The 19,206-nt window shown below is 36.2% G+C and overlaps 2 long non-coding RNA genes across 4 annotated transcripts in view; one reads left to right on the top strand and one right to left on the bottom strand.

Moving 5' to 3' along the window:
• The window catches only part of LOC308605257, a 77,401-nt gene that overhangs the window by 31,259 nt on the left and 26,936 nt on the right, over positions 1-19,206 (bottom strand). The window lies entirely within an intron of this gene.
• Positions 70-19,206, top strand: part of LOC308605258 — a 34,993-nt gene continuing 15,856 nt past the window's right edge. Inside the window, exons 1-2 of one of the 3 annotated variants that reach the window (XR_014013661.1) lie at positions 70-447; positions 14,072-14,195. This is a non-coding gene — a long non-coding RNA (uncharacterized lncRNA). The remainder of the gene's footprint in view (positions 448-14,071; positions 14,196-19,206) is intronic. The other 2 variants (XR_014013662.1, XR_014013663.1) reach the window with 2 other exon arrangements.

The following is a 19,206-nucleotide window of genomic DNA, read 5'->3' as shown; positions in this document are numbered from 1 at the left end:
TTTCCTGACACTTCTGCTCATGCGCAAACTCCTACCCCAACCCCCACGCCTTGAACATGCGCAGAATCATCGCGTGTTCGCCGTTCTGCCTTCGCTTCCTCAGTCGCTGCCCTTCTACCTCTTTTCTTGCGCGTGCGTGCAGCTCCTATGCTCACCCTAAGAAGTGGAGGGGCCGTGCGGAGTGTGGGCCCGAGGGTCCATAGATGACGTTATCAGTCGATAGGCATTTATTCTACTGTTCGAGGAAAACAAATAAGGGTGCAGCTTAGGCGAAAAGAAAAACATCTTATTGCCAGTGTCTAAACTCCAACGGAATGTGTCTGAGACCGAGACCGTGTGTATGGATACACGTGTACTTGAAACAGCCCCGCCTGTCTGTACAGCTCTTGCTGTAAGTCAACGCTTTACCGGAGCTATCGCACTTAAGCCTCAGAACAACTTTATGAGGTAGGTACTATTATCATTCTCTGATTGCAGACCAGGAAACCAAGGCTCAGAGACTTTGTAAATAATTTCCCTAAGGTAGCACAGGTAGCAAGCACGTGGACGAGTCCGCATCTGTCAGATTCTGGAGCCCGGGCCGTTCTCTACCATGCTGTGCGACCCAACCTGTGTGCGTCTCTGTGTGTGTGTGTTCTGCCTGCCGAGCCCCGCGCGCGCGTGTGCTGGAGCCCGGTTCTAGGTTCCCTGTTATGAAGGCACTTTCACTGAATCTAGTTTCTCTCACCGCGTTCTTGTTCTTAAACATTCTGCTCGATTTTGGAGAGGTAAATGGGTTATTGGGCAGTCTTTGGGATCGCTTAGGGTGATTTTTAAAAAACGGTTGGCAAGGGAACTTAATCTTGCAAAGACGGGTTTCTGTTGTGTCACGCACTGGTAAAGTAATAATAGCTAGATACCATATATTGACTGTACTCTGGGCTGCCATGGTGCTAAATAAACGCTTTACGGAATGATCATGTTTACTGCCCCCATCAGCCCTATGAAGTAGGCATTATCTTTATTTTACACAAGAGGATACCTGAGACTCAGATTAAGAAACTTGCCCCAAAGTTTTATAACTAGTAAGTAGAAGCACAAGACCTAGGCAAATCTGTCCAACGTCAAAAACTGGGCACTATGGTAAGACAGTAGATGATGATACATTTGTCAATACTGGAACACCTTCTTTAAAAATCTCTTTTAATCATTTATTTGCTTGAGAGAATTATCCTACCTGCCATCAGGCTAGTTAAGATGGAAAACAAAACAAAACAAAACAAACTGCCATTGATTCTAAATGATTACATTTTAAGATTATTTTAAAACTGGTTGCTTTTTTCCTCATCCCAAGTTACAGTGAATTTTCTAAAGAATCCAACAGTTTAAAATCTGGGGCATTGCTACACTTTTTTCTAGTTTTTGTTGTAAAACAACTCGTGATGAATCATAACTGAGTGTACAAAGACATACATCATTGTGAGGGTTAAATTAGACAACGCAGGTGAAAATGCCTGAAGTGCTAAGAAGTAAGGAAATGGGAGAAGGCTAGCATGGTTTGCATTATTGTGGTACAGTTGGAAGATCAATGGATTTTAATAATTTGACATCATCAAGAAGTAACATGATTGAGTAGTATGGGGCTTACATCTCTATGGTACGTTTGTGCACTGGTTAAGTGAGTAGACTCTGGAACCAAACTGCTTGGGTTGGAGCTCAGCTCTGCTATTTATTAGCTTTGTGACCCTGCATGAGTTACTTTTTCTCAGTTTGATCTTTTGTAAAAGGATTAATGCTAGTACCTCAACCGGTTGTTGTAAGGATGTAAATGAGCTAATATATTAAAGGTATTTGAACAGTGCTTGGTATATTAGTGAATGTTAGCTATTGTTGTAGGTCAGTTATTAACACTGATCTTTTAAAATGGTTTCTTTAGAGGTATTTTAAAAAACTACAGTTAGGGCCATTAGGAATTAGCATTTGTGTTCAAGAGCCCCTTAAAATGATAAATCAACCTGATGAATTATTTTTGCCAAATAGAGTAATGATTTCTGTCAGGTGAATAAAGATGTTAAGAATAACCTAAGAAGATGGAATCGTCTTACTGCTTTTTCTAATTATTAAAGTTAAAGGGAAAAGGGAAAAAAACCACTCTAAAATATAAAGTAAAAACCATCCAAATTTCTATCATCTACAGATAAATACATATCCTTTGTAATTTAAAAATATACCTGTGGAGAGAATCGGCTAGGTGAAGTCTGGATAAGTGGTATATTTGGGGAATTTATTTGCAAGATTGTACTAGAACATCATGAATTGGTAAATTTTTAAATCCAGTCCCCTTTTAAGATTTATTCTGTCAAGAGAATTCCAAAGTGATAATGATATTAATAAATAATAACATTTATTGAGTACCTACAATGTGTCAGCTAAGCATGCATATCCATTTTCTCCTTGAATCCTTATAATAACTCATGAGGTGGGTGCAATTATTATCTCCATTTTCCACATACTAAAGTTTATATAGAGGTCACTTTTAGAAGACTTAAGTCCTGTTTTAAGATCCTATTTAATAAACCACCAATCCTTCATTAAAGCTTCTTGATTTACTAATATGGGAGAAAACAAAATCAGGTAACTTGGTTCCTAAGCCTGAACCCAACTGGAAAAAAAATGGTGTTTTGAAAATGAAGAATTTTATGTTTGACCACAAGGGGGTGCAAATTCCCGAGTTGAATTTTAAAGGAAAAAAAAAAAAAAAGAACTTTTACTTCAGATCATCAGATTCACAGGTAAAAAACTAGCAAGAATACCTTCCTTGAAGTTTAATACTCCACACAGTGATATACTTTATGAGAAGAAAGAACTCAATTATTTAGGGACTCAGCTGGGGTAGAAGTTGTCAACTTTCTTTCATTTTCAATACAGTGAAGAGTTAATCACCCTACCCCCACCCCTTTCCACCCACCCAGTTTGTTTTTCTGCATACTCTTCTTGACTTGTCATAAGAGTAAAACTGAAGTCATAATTTAAAATTTGAGGTTTTACTTGGAAACTGCAGTGCAATCACCAGCAAATGAATGGTAAATATGGGTAGTGTGGAGAGCAGAGGTCTTGTAATTTCAATGCTTTTTTTCCCTCCTGCTGTTTCTGATGAGTAAGCTGCGACTGATGGAATGTTGGCTTCAACATATTAGCTTATTTAGATAAAACTGTGAAAGCTATAGGTCTGTTCATCTTTTAAGGAAGAATGAAGCCTCTTAAAGAAAAACATTTTGAACAGTAACTCAGTATACACTGGTGAATGTTTTAAAAACAATTTGCATAGATGCAAATTGCATAGATGTAAAAGCTACATAAATAGCTTTTATCTTCCTGTTGGTCTTGTTTTTCTGAGGTGGACTTAGTTTTAAAAAAAACTTTTTTACTTGTAAATAATTTCAAATTTACAAAAAGTTGCAAAAATAAAGATAGTTCAGAGGACACCCATATCATTTACTTGCTCTTTTGCAAGGTCTCTGTCTCTCTCCAAATATATATATATTTCTTTATATGCAATTTTTTTCTGAACCATTTGAGGTTAAGTTACATACATCCTGGCCCTTGATCCCTAAATACTTAAGTGTGTATTTCCTGTCAACTTCATAAATTTACATTGAGAAAATACTTCACTCTACCATCCACATTTGCATTTTGTAGGTTGGCCCTTATAGCATTTCCCCCTCCAGTACAGGAGCCAGTCTGGGGTCAGGCACTACATTTAGTGGGTCTTGACTCTAGCTTCTTTTACTGAAACATTTCCACAGCCTTTCTTTATCTTTTATGACCTTGATATTTTTGAAGAATATAGTTTCTCCCTCCACCCTCCTTTCTGATAGAACATTCCTTATTTTGTTTTTGTCTGACGTTTCCTCATGATTAAATTGAGGTTTTGCATTTTTAATTGGACTACTGCACAGGTGGTATTGTGTCCTTCTCAGGGTACCACTTCTGGAAGCACATGATATCCATATGTCCCTCACTGATGATGTTAATTTTGACCACCTGGTCCATATATGGCCCGAATTTTCCAATGTATAGTTACTGTTTTTTTCCTTCCTGGCAAATAAGCAATTTGTGGGGAAATATTTGAAGATAAAGCTTGCTCTTCATCAAAGTTCTCATTTAAATATAGCATCCATTATTGCTGATATAATTTTACCATGATGGTTGCAAAATGATTCAACAAATCTAATACTCCTTTCACATTTACCAGTCAGCCCACAGCATTCTACTGCAAACAAAGAGCCCTTTCTTCTCCTCTATTTATCTATTTATTATCTGCATTAACTTATGAATTCCTATGTTTTTCCATTTCTGTATTTACCTTGTTTTCCTTTATTCTTTCTACTATATTTATATGTGTATATTTTGTACATTTTTTCTGAACCATTTGAATGTAAGTTACACATATCATGACCTTTCACCTCTAAATATTTAAGCCTGTATTTAATTATTTTGGTGTTCAAATTGTCCCAGATTTAGCTAGTGGAAGCACCTTTAGTTTCGGTCCTATGTCTTTGTGGTATGCTTATATCATTTTTTGGGAGTACTTCCTTGCTTTCTGGTATAATAAGATGTTCCAAGTTTAGCTTGTGCTTACCCTGCCCTAGCCCTGGTGTTAGCTTTTTCTCCAGAGCCGTTTCCTCTTAGTGGAGAATGGTATTAGAGATCAAGGTTAGGTATGCTCATTGCTGCTTCTTGGACCTTTCAGGAGACAGAGCTAGGAAATATATACATATATATGCACATTAAAATATGCATTCACTAAGATGTACGTATATGTTAATAAATTAAGCTCATGTATATTATTATTTGTATTATAATTGAGAAGATATCATAGCAATATTTATAAAGTTCTGAATAAAGTCAGTGAAATCACAATCCACATTAACAACTCATACAATTTTCATGTTCCCTTAGTAAATGTCTGTACATATAATTTTATAGGGTCATAGTGTGAAATAGTTTTCTTTGTCTTTTTCCACTTAACATGTAAGAAGCATCTGAGTTACTATAATCATTTTTACAATCTCATTCTAAATTTCTCTGCTATGTATCATTTAGCAGATTCTACCATTCTTTTATTGGTGGACATCTAGGTTGTTTTCAATTTTTTGTTGTTATAAATAATTCTGAAGTGAACATTTTTATGTTTTCCTAATTAACTTTCTTATTTATTCATTTATTTATTAGATGATTTCTCAGAAGTGGGAATACCAGTTCCCAAAAGGTAGGTGTGTTTTGATGGGTTTGATATGTCTGGCACACAGATTAGTCAAACATTTACCAAAGTCCATATCAGAATTGGATATTTAGAGATGAGAAGTATGTAGTCCCTGTTAGCAAGGAGCTGAAAGTCTAATGGAAGAAAGATAAATTCTTTAAAAATTATAATTTGAAATGCACAGGAAGAACATTAACCCAGGTAAGGAATAGGTGGCTCAGGAAAGCTTTTTAGGAGGGAGGTGGTGGTTGAGCTGTGTCTTGAAGGATACCTTGGCGAAGCCTTCGAGGAACCAGTGTAAAAGAGAGAGCAGAAATAGGCCATAGAAAGCATTTTAAGCAGAATCACTGGAGTGTAAGGAAACAGAGAAGTCAGAAAGAACCTGGCATGGTCAAGAATATTCAGGTAGTTGTGTGATTTGTTGCCTAGGTGCTTTGGAGGAGTTGAGAAAGGTTAGCCTGATCAAGTGGATAGAGGTTAAACCATGAAGGGCCTTACATATCACTTTTATATTGATGCAATTGAAAAATCTTAAACCAATGAGTAATATGATCAGATTTATATTTTAGAAATTCACTTTAACAAGGATACTGGAGAACAGATTAGAAAATGCAAGAGTGGTGATAGAAAGTCCTGCAGAGGGTATTGTAGTATCTAGGCAAGAAATAAAAAAGTATTTGGGCTTCCCTGGTGGCGCAGTGGTTGAGAGTCCGCCTGCTGATGCAGGGGACACGGGTTCGTGCCCCAGTCTGGGAAGATCCCACATGCTGTGGAGCGGCTGGGCCTGTGAGCCATGGCCGCTGAGCCTGCGCGTCCGGAGCCTGTGCTCCGCGACGGGAGAGGCCACAACAGTGAGAGGCCCGCGTACCGCAAAAAAAAAAAAAAAAAGAAAGAAAGAAGTATTTAAACCAAAGAATTAGAAATAAAGCATAAACAAGATAGGATTTTCTTACTCAGTATTAACTATATAACTATTCCCACGTAACTATTTAGCACCTACTCTGTGTTATGTATTGTTCAAGGTACTGAGCATATAGGGATGAGCATAACAGCCACAGTTCCTCCCTTTATGGTGTAGTCTACTGAGAGAAACAAGGATTAAGTTAATAATCATAGAAATTACAACTGTGATAAGTACTACAGCAGAAAAACACAGGATGCCCTAAAAGCGTACACCATGGGGACCTAACACTGAAGATTTAAGTAAGGCCTTTCTAAGGCGGGACAGTTAAACTGAGACTTAGGAAGGAAGACCACTCTAGGCAAAGGAGTAGTGTATGTTAATGTCCTGAGCAGAAAGGACCAGTAAATTCAATGCCCATGAGGCTAGACCAGAGTTAGATAGGATGGAAAAAGTTGGAAGGTAAGACTAAAGAGGTTTAGGAGCTTTTGTATAATACATGGAGAAGAGAGAGAGGAGGCGTGTAGCAGGACTCCTAGGTTTCTGGTGTGGGCAACTGAGTGTCTCTTGGTACCATTTCCTGAGGGCAAATATAACAGGTTTGGTGGATTTTGATATGTGAAATGTTGATTTTTTTTTTTGTGGTACGTGGGCCTCTCACTGTTGTGGCCTCTCCCGTTGCGGAGCACAGGCTCCGGACGCGCAGGCTCAGCGGCCATGGCTCACGGACCCAGCCGCTCCGCAGCATGTGGGATCTCCCCGGACCGGGGCACGAACCCGTGTCCCCTGCATCTGCAGGCGGACTCTCAACCACTGCACCACCAGGGAAGCCCAGAAATGTTGATTTTTATGTGCCTTTGGGCCAAGTACATCCTTCCATCCTCTGTAGAGGTAACTGGATATTAGGATTGGATTTTTGATTTGGAAGTCTGGAATTTGGGGGAAGGTCTGGTTTGTATGTTGTCTGTAGATTTACTAGTTGACCAATTGTAGATGGTAGTTTAAACTGTGGGATTGGATGAGATCACTGAGGGAGGTATGTAGACTGATAAAAAGGTGCAACACAGAATCTTGGAGAACATTGGTAGCTACACAAAAAATGTATACACTGGAAAAAACTTTGCTATAAATAGTGAAGACACATGACAAACTACAAAATATTTTTAACATATAAAGTAGGTAAAGGGTTAATATCCTCAATATATAAAGAGATAGGTCTATAAGAAAAATAGAGTTAACCAATACACAGTTAGCAAAAGGAGAAAAACAAATACAAGTTTTTCTTGTTTTTCTTTTTCAAATAAGTTCTTGGAAAGGTTTTATTTATTAAACTTTAAGTACTTAAGGAAAGCAGAAGTTATAGAAGTTATAAAATTCTAAATGCTAAATATTTAAGAGACCTTAAAAAGCATCCTTAAAAGTGATTGCTGTTAAAATTTACGAAGACTAACCAGAGTTTCAAGTTGAATTTAAAAGTTAAGGAAGAACTAAGTTTTTTAGTTCATAACTTTGATAAGAATTTAAATGACCCCTGAATATTCTTTTCAATGCACGAAAGACATTTAAAAAACCTCCTCACATTGATGGTATGAGTGAGTATAGGCTGGTGGCAATGTAAATTAAAGCAGACCTTTTGGAAAGTAATTTAGCAATAATAAAAAAGATTATAGAAATAGTCATGTTTTTCCTGCCAGAAATTCCAATTTCAGGAATCTAGGTGAAATAAGTCCAAACTATGGAAAAAGATCTATACAGAAAGATGCCCATTCCAGCATATTAAATAAAATAGCAAAAAGGGGGGGGGTTGAAATGTCTAGTAGTAGTAAGATTACTGAGTAAACTGTGGAAAATTCACTGGACTTACTATTAGCATCATCACAAAATGATGCATACCAACTGGAAAAATGTTTGTAAGTGCAAGATGTAGAGGTATAATTAGGATGATAGGAACTGCTTCTAAAAACACACAGAGGAAAAATACAAGAAAAAACTTTCAATGCATATCAAGGTTTTCTGATCAAAGCTAAAAAAATAAAAGCCAGTCTAAAATTTGGCATTGTTGACACTGCCAAACTATCTTTCTAAGGAACATTGATAGTCTTATGAGCTAGTCCAGTGATTCTTTTTTTTTTTTTTTTTTTTTGCGGTACGCGGGCCTCTCACTGCTGTGGTCTCTCCCATTGCGGAGCACAGGCTCCGGACGCGCAGGCTCAGCGGCCATGGCTCACGGGCCCAGCCGCTCCGTGGCATGTGGGATCTTCCCAGACCGGGGCACGAACCCGTGTCCCCTGCATCGGCAGGCAGGCTCTCAACCACTGCGCCACCAGGGGAGCCCCCAGTGATTCTTAAACGTTGAGAATTTGTTGACAGTTACAGATTCTTTCTCTAGAATCATGTGCATATGTGAACTGTTAGCACGTAATTTTAGAGATGGATGATGGTCGATGGAGTTCCTGAAGAAAGGTAGAGGAAAATGATTCATTTATATGATAGGCATAATAGTGGTTCTCCTAAAGATGTCCGTATCCTAATCCCTGGAATCTGTGAATATGTTATGTTACATGGCAGGGAGTATTCAGGTTGCAGATAGAATTAAGGTTGCTACTCAGATGACCTAAAAATAGATTATCCTGAATTATCTGAGTAGGCTCAATATAATTCCACAATTTTTCTAAATGTGGAAGAGGGAAGCAGAATAGTCAGTGTCAGGGTGGTGAGATGTGAGAAAGACTCGACCAGCTATTGCTGGCTTTGAAGATAGAAGGGGGCCATGAGCCAAGGAAGGAGGGCAACCTCTAGAAGCTGGAAAAGGCAAGAAAACACATTCTTTCTTAGATCCTCCAGAAAGGAATGTAGCTCTTGCGGGATCTTAGTTTCCCGAACAATGATTGAACCCCCCCGCCACAGCAGTGAAAGTGCTGAGTCCTAACCACTGGACCACCAGGGAATTCCCCAATTCTGGTTTTGAGAGTTTCATAATGGCCTGGATTCTGTCTGTCCTTGTTCTGTGTCTTCAGCACAGTTACTGGCGTTAATATTTAACGGGAATGAATGGAACTCAGCAAAGAGAGACAGGATCGCCAATTGCTCTGCCACCTGAACAAATCTGAGAATCACTTGTTTTACTCCATTATGTTCTGTGCATTCGTATAATCTGTGCGTTCAAACTGCTCTATATTGATTGTTAAGGCTGTTTTCTGAAATAAATTGATGTTTACTGAGTATCACTTATGAACAAGGTATTTTAAGACTGTACTTGTTTATTATCATATATTTATAACATTGTGCTATAAATAGGTATGCTTAGGATTTTCCCCCTCCAGGAATATTATAACTAGTAAACTAGAAGAATTATAATAAAAGGCAAAAAGAATAAGGTTTAACAATGGCTGGTTTGAAAATGTCTCTAATCTGTGTCATATATCTATAGCTATTTATTTTCTACTATGAGTTTTTAATTTTTCAAATTTTTTTTTCAATTTTTTTTTTTTTTTCTTTTGCGGTATGTGGGCCTCTCACTGTTGTGGCCTCTCCCGTTGCAGAGCACAGGCTCTCGACGCGCAGGCTCAGCGGCCATGGCTCACGGGCCCAGCTGCTCTGCGGCATGTGGGATCTTCCCGTACCGGGGCATGAACCCGTGTGCCCTGCATCGGCAGGCGGACTCTCAACCACTGCGCCACCAGGGAAGCCCTAATTTTTCAAATTTAATATTTACCTGATAATTTCAAATTAAGCTTCTAATCAGGTTAGTGTATTGGTAAAAATATTGTATATATTGGTAAAATACTAAATCTAAGTATTTTTCTGTACTTTTTTTGTTTAACAAATACATCAAAGCACTTTTTGTCTTTTTTAAGTCTGTCTTGAGGTCAGACCTCAAGACAGACAACAACTGTTTCATTAGGTTCACAGTATCTACTGCACTAATCATAAACCTGTACATTTACTGAAATCTGTTGGTAATGTGGTGAGTTTTTCCCACATATTCACCCATTTACATTCCCTTTTTTAAATGCAAGTGTGTCATTTATTTCAGATATTGACAGAATCTTTGTTCTGTGAAGTAACTTTGGTAGTTTGTTTTCCCTGTAGCTAACTGATACATTAAAAAAGCAATGATAAAATCCTCCTCAGAAGAGAATGGACTTAGGACATGGGGAGGGGGAAGGGTAAGCTGGGACAAAGTGAGAGAGTGGCATTGACATATATACACTACCAAATGTAAAACAGATAGCTAGTGGGAAGCAGCCACATAGCACAGGGAGATTAGCTCGGTGCTTTGTGACCACCTAGAGGGGTGGGATAGGGAGAGTGGGAGGGAGACACAAGAGGGAGGGGATATGCGGATATATGTATACGTATAGCTGATTTACTTTGTTATACAGCAGAAACTAACACAACAATGTAAAGCAATTATACTTCAATAAAGATGTTAAAAAAATAATTTAAAAAGTTACTTAAATGGTTCATAACTATATGCTTTAACTAATTACGTATCAGTTTATAAGTACTTTATTATCCATAAATATTTTTGGATGACCCTTTAAAAATCACAAAAGGCTAAAAAAGAAACTACTCTTAGAGTAGTTTCTTTTTAGAGTATATCCATATTAGTTATAGGGGAGAAAATTTACACATGGATCAGGAAATATACTTCTGTTTGGGGAAATTTACTTTGCATGGTTTAGAGCCCCAGTTTCTGAAAGTCATTTATAACAGATTCGTACATATTTTCAACTCTGATTCTGTTAGGATTATGGAGGTATAAGGTTTTTTTTCTCCTATATAAAGAATTGTTTTGCTTCCATATTTGTGGAACTAATATTATAGGACTGAATTAACATTCATTTACAATTAATAATTGTAATATTTACTGAAGAAGTATGAACTACCCACCTCACAACCCATTACCAATAAGGATACCTGGAAAGGGATAAACCCATTTGTTTATTTACTTTCTAAAAAATTAGTGTGAAAATGCTGGCCTTAAATGATATATTAAATACAGTGTTTTGAAACATTGTTTTAAAATAATTTAAATTTCCTTAGTAAAGGAAATTTAGCCTATTCAGGTTTGGAATCGTAGAATATTAATAGTTAAAACACACCTATTTGTAACTGCCCCCTGGAGCTGCTGAGAACAAACTCATTCCCACCTACATGTGATAACCCCTTAAGTATGACTTCTAGTACTTTCAACCAGGAGGACAACTGAATCTCCATTCTCCAAACATCTATGATTTTAAACCCTTCACAGTCTTGGTTTCCTTCTCTGTTTTTTCCTCCAGTTTAACAGAACCTATCTCAAAAAGTGACACCCCAAATGGTAAATCATATACCATATATGGTCTAAAATATACAAGCATTGGTTAACTTTTTGTCTGGTCATTAAAACTGTGTGTATTTGGGGAGCAATTTAAGTAATAAAAAGGACTGGTAAATAATAGTCATGGATCTATTCTTGACCCTTTATCAAAGGAAAATTGAATAATAAACCTTACATTGAGTAAAAAACGTTTAAAATGGCAACTTATGGCTTTCTCAGAGACTTTATTGACTTGGGATCAGCCTTGTCCTGGAAGTTGAGGAGGACAGCAATCTATTAACATTTATTTCTTATTCATTTCTAGTAAACAGAAGTAAAATTGGGACTCTCTGGTCTCTAGGAGATATGACTGAGGATGTATGACCTGTTCTCTATGACAGTTGAGCCTCATGCTACATTTCTATTCTTAATATGTAAAAAAAAATTACTTCGTGTAGAAAAAGTCTATAGGGAAATAAGGAGAATGAAATACAGCACATTCTCTTTTAGCAAAGAAATGCTTACGTGTTTAAAACAAATTAACTTTTTAAGGCAGCTCTGAAGAAGTAGTTTATTTTAAATAGGTGAACAGTTTACAGCTCTTATGGGAACACTTTTTCCTTACTTTTCTTGGTCATAGGATTAGGCTCTATGTTTTTAATTTAACTCCTTTAATTTTTGCTGTTAACATTTAATTTACTTGATGACCCGATACTGTTAACTTTTGACCCAGTGAACTCGGGATGGTATATACAGACCATATACCCGATTTTAAAGAAACTCTTAAAGAAAAATAATGTTTGAAGTGAAACAGAAGATTAAATTCATTTCAATGTTCCATGTAGAGAAGTATCACACATACTTAACCAAATAATTTTTTTCCCCTTTGGAGGATGTATTTTTATAAACATGCGGTTTTTACAATTAGATGTTTATGCCATTGGCAAAACAACCCAAAGCTGATGTGACTGAACTGCAATATTTCTAATAAACTGTAAAACCACTAATACAGTATAGTAGATATGAAACCTTTTCCTGATAAGAAATTCTTATAGCATGTAACTAAATCTATAATGGTCCTTCCATCTACCTGTACTTATACCCAATTTCCCTTCCTATCATAAAATTGAAATTCCTAAATTTGAATCAATTAGATGTAAAAAATGTTAGTACATATAGTTGTTAATTGTGATAAAGTTCAAAGCTTCTTCTAAATTACTTGATGTAAAGATACTTTGTATATAACTTTTATTTGCCCTTAAAACTGAACCTGTGGACTTGCTTTTGAACATTTCCTCCCTAATTATAAAATAATATATGATTCCTATTATTTATTGAACTGTTTAAAATGCAGCTTAATAATTATTATGGATATCTTCAAATATGCCACATTTACTTTATTCAAAAATGAACAGATAGTTAAGCAATAACTGCTATATGCTAAACACCTTTATGTACAGGGGTATTAACAAGCCTTCTAATCTCTGGAAACAGTGCAAGCTATATATGTTTCTGTATAAAACTTCATGGTTTGCTAATAAGGTATCATGGTTGTTGTTTCTTAATTTAAATACTAAGGGAATGTTATAAAAGCTGTTTTAATTTCATTTTATTTTTTAAATAAATGGAAGTATTTTTGTGTGTTTTTACAGCCATGGAGGGAAATAATGAGATTTTGCACTAGGGAAGTAATGCTTGGAATAGAGGTTAAAATAAGGTAAGAAAGCAGGTCTTAAGTGAGTAAATGGAGTGAAAAAAGCTGGAGTGGTAAGCGGTTGTGGTCAGAGATCAAGATATTGGAGTCTAAGGCCATGGAGTAATTTCTTTGTGTGTGGCTCTGGGTCTGGAAGGCTGAATGAAGTGGTTGTAAGATGGTGGAGTCAGAGTTCAAGGTTGTTGGATGGGTTGTCTGTATGGACATGGAAATGGCGCACAATAGCAGAAAATGCAGGGGAGGTGGATACTGGCAGCCAAGTGCCAAAGTCCTTGATGAGGAAGGGAGGGAGTGACTGGGCAATTAAGTAATAACAATGAAAGAGAGGAACAAGGAATAAAAAATTTCCAAGACTGTTAATCATGCCCACAAATGAAGAGTCATGAGGGCAAGGACTAGGTCTTATTTAATGCTGCAAATATTTGTTGAATTAATGAATAAACAAATGATGACCTTATCATTTTGAATAGTATTTATTCATGTTGAATAAGTATTTCTGAAAACTTTGTGTTTTTCTATTATAAGAAATTGGTATTAAAGAAGATACAAATGGGCAAGAGGTAGAAAAAGGTGAATAATCCCACACCCAGAAATAACCACTATTAACCCGTTACTAAATTTTCACACCTGTTTTTTGTTCATATATACTTCCTAGCAGTAAATATTCAAGTATAATGTACTTTAATGACTGAATAAGTATTCTACTATAGAATATAAGGATGTACCATAAGCAGTTTCTTATTTGGGAGTATTTATATTGATGCCTACCAGTTTTTCTCTAGTGGTAAAAGGAGCAATGTATCAATAATCGTTAAATTTTTGCCTTATTTATTTCCTTAGGATTCAGTCTTAGAAGTGGATTTTCTGGTAGGGTCTTCATAATGAGCCTATTTATCTTTATTTTAGGTCTACTTCTAACAGGCTTGTTTATATGAATTCTTATTCTATCCTGGATTGGAATCAGAATATTGGACAGTGTTGCAGGTTCTGACTGATGCAGGCACACCGACAGTGATGAAAGTGAGAACTGGTAAGTAAAAGTTCTCCTTCACAGGAATAATGATGGGTGTTTTAAAAACTTGGAATCAAGTACACTTTTCATGATTACAATAAGAAATGATTCATGAGCTGAATAACAGGATATAGTGGTCAGTTCAGAAATACATACTCAAATTAAATAAAAACCTCTATGAATAACCTACATTTGTTGACAGCATCCAATTTTAGGAGAAATTTTTAAAAATCATGAATAGGGACTTCCATGGTGGTCCAGTGGTAAAGAATCTGCCTTCCAATGCAAGGGACGTGGGTTCGATCCCTGGTCAGGGAACTAAGATCCCACATGCTGCCGGACAACTAAGCCTGCGCGCCACAACTGCTGAGCCCGAGCGCCTCAACTAGAGAACCTGTGTGCTGCAAACTACAGAGCCCGTGCGCTCTGGAGCCCGCGCACCACAACTAGAGAGAGAAAACCTGCATGCCACAACTAGAGAGAAGCCTGTGAGCCACAACAGAGATCCCGCATGCAGCAACTAGGACCCGACAGAGCCAAAACAAAATTGTGAAGAGTCATCAAAGTCACTGCTCCTCAAGACTTTTTCACAAACGTGTGGTTTGGTTAATAGCAGAGAAGAGTGAATAATAGCCCTAGAAACTTGGTCCCAAGATAGAATTTTCTTTAGTTTCACATTTTATCTTAAATTTAAAATGAATGTGCATTATATACCGTAATAGCCCTATGCTTAGTATAAATACCACACCACGTGGTATACCATTTATACCACAGTTAGTATAAATGTTAGCGCGCCACAATTCCTGAGCTTGTGTGCTTCAACTGGAGAGCCTGCGTGCTGCAAACTACAGAGCCCACGCACCACAACTACTGAGCCTGAGTGCCACAATTAGAGAGAAGCCCACATGCAGCAACAAAGAGCCCGTGGGCTACAACTAAAGACCCGACAGAGCCATAAAAATAAATAAATATTAAAAAAAAAAGAAAATTGACTGTTTAAACAAAAATAATAACAATGTATAATGGGGGTTATAACATGCATAAGTAAAATATATGATAACAATAGCATAAAGGGCAGGAGGGGAAAAACGGAAGTATGATATTTGCTATATGTGAAGTGGTATAATATCACTTGAAAGTAGGCTGTGATAAGTTAATATATGTAGACTATAAACCCTCAAGCAACCAGCAGAATAATAAAACATTATTAGGTAATAAGCCAACAAATGAGAAAAAATGGAACCATAAAAAATTCAATCTGAAAGAAGGCAGAAAAAGGAAGAAAGGAACAATAAACAAATGGAACATAGGACAAAAGGAACAAATAGAAAACAGTAAGATGATAGACTTAAATCTAATCATATCAATAATCACATTAAATATAAATGATCTAAAAATCCTTATTAAAAGGCAGAACTTATCAGATTGATAGAAAGAAAGACCCAACACACTTTACATATGAAAACACAAAAACACTAAGAGTGGAAGGATGGAAAAAGATATACCATGCTGTTGCTCACCCTAGTCAAAAGAAAACTGGTGTGGCTAGATTAACATATAGAAACAAAGCAAGATTTCAAAGTGAAGAATATTACCAGAGATAATGAAGGTCATTTCATGATAATAAAGGGGCCAGTTAATCAGGAGTACATAACAGTCCTAAATGTTTATGCCCCAAATGACAGTAGATTCAAAATATGTGAAGCAAAAAATGATAGAACTGCAAGGAGAAACAGAAAAATCTACAATTATAGTCAGAGATCTCAGTACCCCTCTTTAAATAATTGCTAGAACAAGTTGGAACCTAGCAAGGATATAGTAAACTTAAACAACACTACCCACCAATATTACCTAATTGACTTTCCTAGAACATTCCACTTACAGTAGTAGAATACACATTCTCTTTAACATGAAACATTTACCTAGAGTGAGCATATTTTAGGCCAGGGGTCAGCAAACTATTGGCCTGGGGCCAAATCTACCCTGGTTTTGTATTGGCCTATGAACTAAGAATGGTTTTCACATTTTGAAAGATTTCTAAAAAAAAAAAATTGACAGAGACTGTATGTGGCCCACAAAGCTTAAAGTATTTACTATCTGACCCTCTACAGAAAAAGTTTGCTGACCTTTGTTTTAGGTCATAAAACATGTCTCAGTATATTTTAAAGGATTCAAGTCATGCTGAAGTATGACCTGACCACAAAGGAATTAAATAAGAAATCAGTAACACAAAGCTAACTGGAAAATCCCCAAATATTTTGAAACAAAATAACATGCTTTTATATAATCCATTGATTAAAGAAGGACTCAAAAGTGATATTAGAAAGTATTTTGAACTGAAGGAAATAAAAATATAACATCAAATTTTGAATAAATGAAATGCCTATATTAGAAAATACAAAAAAGATCTCAAATCAATGACCTCAACTTGATGTTAAGATACTAGAAAAAAAGAGCAAGTTAAACACAAAGAAGCAAAAAAATAAATCATGAAATAATAAAGATCAAAGTAGAAATCAATGAAATGGAAAACAAAAATCAATTGAGAATATCTGTGGAATCAAAGCCTGGTTCCTTGAGGTCAGTAAAGTTGATAAACTTTTAGCCAGACTAGTCAGGAAAAACAAACAAAAAAAGACACCTATCAGGAAGACAAGTAACCAGGAATGAGAGGAGGTGACATCATTACAAATTCTACAAATACTGAAAGGATAATAAGGGGATATTATGAACAACTTTAGGCAAAAAAAAAAAAAGTCAATAACTTAGATGAAATAGCCAAAGTCCTTGAAAGACATAAACTACCAAAGCTCATTCAAGAAGAAATAGATAACCTGAATGGTCATTTGTCTGTTGAATTATTAGTTTAAAATATTCCCACAAAGAAAACTTCTGGTCCACAGGGCTTCACTGACAAATCCTTCCAAACATTTAGGAAAAAAAATAATACCAGTTACACTCTTCCAGAAACGTGAAGAGGAGGGAATACTTCCCAACTTGTTCTTTGAGGCCAGCATTACCCTGATACCCAAACCACACAAAGACATAACAAGAAAACTCAGGCCAATCCCCCTCATAAACATAAGTGTAAAAATTCTAAACAAAATTTTATCAAAATCCAACCATATATAAGAAGGATAGTATTATTGAGTGCGGTTTATCCCAAGAATACAGGATTTGTTTTAACATTCAAAAATCAATGAGTATAATTCACCATATTAAACTAAAAAAGAAAAATTGATCATCTTAATAGATGTAGAAGAAAATTTGACAAAACCCAATTTTCATTTCTGATTTTAAAAACTCTCAACAAACTAGGAATGCAAGGATACTTCTTCAACCAGATAAAGGGTATCTACACAAAACCTACAGATAACCTCATACCTACTGATGAAAGACTGATTGGAGGTTCTGACCAGTACAATCAGGAAAGAAAAGGAATAAAACAATTTCATATTGGAAAAGAGAAAATAAAACTGACATAATCGTCCATCTATTCCACTTGGTGGAACTGACAAAAAGCTGCCAGAATAAGTGAGTTTAGCAAGATTGTAGGATACAAGATCAATATATAAGTCATTTATATTTCTATATTCTAGCACCAAACATTAAAAATGGAAGTGCAAAAAATACAGAACATTTACAATAGCATAAAAAATATGAAGTTCTTAGGAATAAATCTGAAAAAGGCATGAAAGACCTGTACACTGAAAGCTACAGATAACACTGAGAGGAATTAAAGATGACTTAAATAATTGGAGAGATTTGCCTGGCTCATGGGTTCATATTGTTAAGATGTCAGCTCTCCCCAAATTGATCTAACGGTTCAGTACAGTCCAAATAAAAATTCCAGTAGGCTTAAAAAAAAAAAAAAGCTGAGAAGCTGATTCTAAAATTTGTATAGAAATGCAAAAGATCTAGAATAGCCAAAACAATTAAGTTTTATTTTTTTCTTTACTTATTTATTGCTTTTAGGTAACTTTTGGAGGCAAAGTAGGACTTAAGAAAGGTAGCATTGGTGACCACCCAGAGGGGTGGGAGGGAGATGCAAGAGGGAGGAGATACGGGGGTATATGTGTATGTATAGCTGATTCACTTTGTTATAAAGCAGAAACTAACACACCATTATAAAGCAATTATACTCCAATAAAGATGTTTAAAAAAAAAAGTAGCATTGGAATCAGACAGATCTGGACTTAAATCCTAGCTCTGCCCACTTACTATCTACGTTATCTTGAAGATATAACTTTACTTGGGCCTCGGTTTTGCCCATCTGTGAAATGGGTTAATAATACCTCAAGAAGCTGTTGTGAATATTAAATGAAATAATAAATATTTGAGCACTTAACACAGTGTCCGACATACAGCATGTACTAAATAAATGTTCCACTGTTAGCTACTATGAAGATACTTCTACATAAATGTAGGAATCCAAAGCCATATTAGATTAGATAATGGTAAGATGCTGAATATATTTTATGATATAATCTTCTGTTTACAGAAATCGTATCACAAAAACCCTTAGTTCAGGGAGGGTCAAACTTGATCCTTTGCTATTTAAAGAAACATGTAGGGTAGCACATTCTAAAATTGAACCTTCTTTTTTTTTTTTTTTTAAATCAAATTTGCACATATTAATCATGCATTTTATTTGTACTTTCTCTTTTTCTTTTTTCTTTTTTTTAATTTTTTAAATTAGTTTCTGCTTTATACCAAAGTGAATCAGTCATACATATACATCTGTCCCCACATCCCTTCCCTCATGCATCTCCCTCCCTCCCACCCTCCCCATCTCACCCCTCCAGGCGGTCACAAAGCACCGAGCTGATCTCCCTGTGCTCTGCGGCTGCTTCCCACTATCTATATACCTTACATTTGGTAGTGTATATATGTCCATGCCTCTCTTTCGCTTTGTCACAGCTTACCCTTCCCCCTCCCCATATCCTCAAGTCCATTCTCAAGTAGGTCTGTGTCTTTATTCCCGTTTTGCCCCTAGGTCCATCATGACTTTTTTTTTTTTTTTTAATTC

Source organism: Mesoplodon bidens, assembly GCF_964165515.1.
Source record: "Mesoplodon bidens genome assembly, chromosome: 17".
NCBI classification, from domain to species: domain Eukaryota; kingdom Metazoa; phylum Chordata; class Mammalia; order Artiodactyla; family Ziphiidae; genus Mesoplodon; species Mesoplodon bidens.
The sequence above is the reverse complement of the archived record's forward strand: the minus strand, read 5'-3'. Positions and strand labels throughout refer to the sequence as shown.